Genomic DNA, 2,287 nt, shown 5'->3' on the forward strand with positions numbered 1-2,287 from the left:
TCGGATCCCATGTAGAGACCGGTTCCTGCTCACTGGCTGAGCGAGGTGCGGACGCAACACTGAGGGTTGCGATCCCGTTGCCGGTCCCCGGTACGGGCGCGACACCGAGGGTTGTGATCCCGTTACCGGTCAGTAAAAAAGACAAAAAGGAAAAAAAAAATCTCATTCACAATAATTTGTTTTAGAAAACTATATAATATCTAGAAGCGAAGCAACAAAAAATACATAAGCCCTGTATGAAGATATAAGGAAAACCATAACATTTCACTAAAAGACACACATATGCAATATTAATAAATGGAATATCCCAATATATTCCTGAACAGGAAGACTCACTATTGCAAAGAGTTAATTCCCCAAATTAACCTAAAATTTCATTGCAATTTCAATCACAATTCCAGAGGATTTTTTAACAGTATTTGACAAATCATTTCTAAAGTTCATCTAGAAGAACAGATACACAATGAAGAGGCAAGAATTCTTGAACAAGAAGGCCAGGAGAAAAATCATGTTCTATCAAAATCCACAACCTATTATAAAGGAATAGTAATTCCAACTAGTGCAGAAATAGACAAATAAATAAATGGAAGAACAGATAAGCTAGAAATAGTTTGATTTATTGATAGGTTTTTAATGTATAATAAAGCGGCTTTTGAAGTAGTGGAGGGAAAAATGGACTTTTCAAAAAATGGTGTTAGGATGCATGGTTATTCATTCAGCAAATACTACAATGCCATAGCTTATCATAACAGACAAGACCAGAGATAAATTAGAAAAAGAGAAGAATTTTATGTAATGAATGCCTAGAGAACAGAGTGTCGAGAAGAAAGGGACAATAACCATCAGGAGTTACAAAAATGTCAAAAAAGAAAATGACCAAGAAAACAAAAAATGACAAGAAAGGCACTGAAGAAGCTAAAAATCCTGCATTATTCAAGCAGTAGTGATGAAAAAGAGACCACATTCTCAATGAGCCTGAGAGACAAGCTGGAAGAAAAGTGTTTTTTAAACTCTAACTCACTGTAGAGCTCTGGACTAAACGTGAACTTAAACTTCTTGAAAGCGGAGTCCATTATAATTTTTGAGTTCCACTGTATGGTTCCTTATAATAGGAGATTGAGTTCGTGCTTAGTACAAGACTCCACAGTATTATGTGACCTGTAGTTTTCCTAAATTGTTTAAATAACAGGTCATGTGATAACAGGGTCTCTACTTTGTTAATTATTTAAATTGGTAGATATCCTAATTGTAAATTACTTATTCATGCAAGTGATCTCTATCTTTCAGTTTAATCATTCAGCATTTCACATGACTGCTAATCCCAGAATAGGACAATGTCACCATTCTGGAGAAAACAACAGGTAGAAAAAGGCTTTAAAAGGATAGAGCTTTATGAGATTTCACTGAAATTGGGTACATTTTACATTTATATGGGTTAAAAAGATTATGATATTTTATCCTGCTTCAAAACTTTTTGGGGATTCACTTTACCAATAATAGAAAATCTAAACCACATGATAGAATATTCTAGGCTTTTCACAATTTTGCCTGCACCACATTTCTTGATCTTCCTCTGCCTTTTCCTGACCCCCTGACTCTCCATTCTATATGCCCACCTTCTCACTTTCAAAGTAGGCTATGTTCTCAAGGTTTGGGGGCAATATTATCTCCAGAGAGTTGAGTCACTAAATACTACCTTGGTATCTCCTGCAATTCCTCACTACATTATTAACCATGATCTTCAACAAAATCTAATCCAAATCTAATATTTGTTGCAATACCCACCAGGGCATTCTTAAGGATAAACTAAACATTCACACTCATAAAACTACCTTAGGCTGCCCTTGGCATCAGATTCACTTAGAAAGATGTGGGACAGGAAACATACCACACCAGCAGAGCACAGAGAAGCATTCTCCTTCAATGTTAGATCTTGCAGCAGTTTACTCAGCTGTCCAGGAACTATTCTCTTTACCTCCTCCCCACCTCCCTGAAGAAGCAGGTCTAAGAAGGTGAGATTCATATTGGGCAGGTTTTCCCACAAGAGCCAATATCTCTTGCAACAATCCCAAAGGCACTGTTTCTAGGGCCCCTGCAAAGGACATGTCAATGTCACTATACTAAGGGAAGCCCAAAGACATGGCCTACAACACGTTTCTAGCTCTTCTAGTTTAAATGCATTTTACCAATCCCCGGCCATTTTGATCACAAGCAATGTTGGTCCATTATATCATAATGGACCCTCCACCTATGGCTAGTTTCTGGGGAAATAAAGCTAGAAGGCTAA

General features: G+C 37.2%; 1 protein-coding gene across 1 annotated transcript in view; it reads right to left on the reverse strand.

Annotated features, from left to right (window-relative positions):
• The window catches only part of FRRS1 (ferric-chelate reductase 1), a gene marked incomplete at its 3' end in the record, with an annotated part of 28,867 nt that overhangs the window by 9,549 nt on the left and 17,031 nt on the right, over positions 1 to 2,287 (reverse strand). The gene's annotated exons all lie outside the window — the stretch shown is intronic.

This window comes from Galeopterus variegatus, unplaced genomic scaffold (genome assembly GCF_000696425.1).
Source record: "Galeopterus variegatus unplaced genomic scaffold, G_variegatus-3.0.2 Scaffold3839, whole genome shotgun sequence".
NCBI lineage: Eukaryota > Metazoa > Chordata > Mammalia > Dermoptera > Cynocephalidae > Galeopterus > Galeopterus variegatus.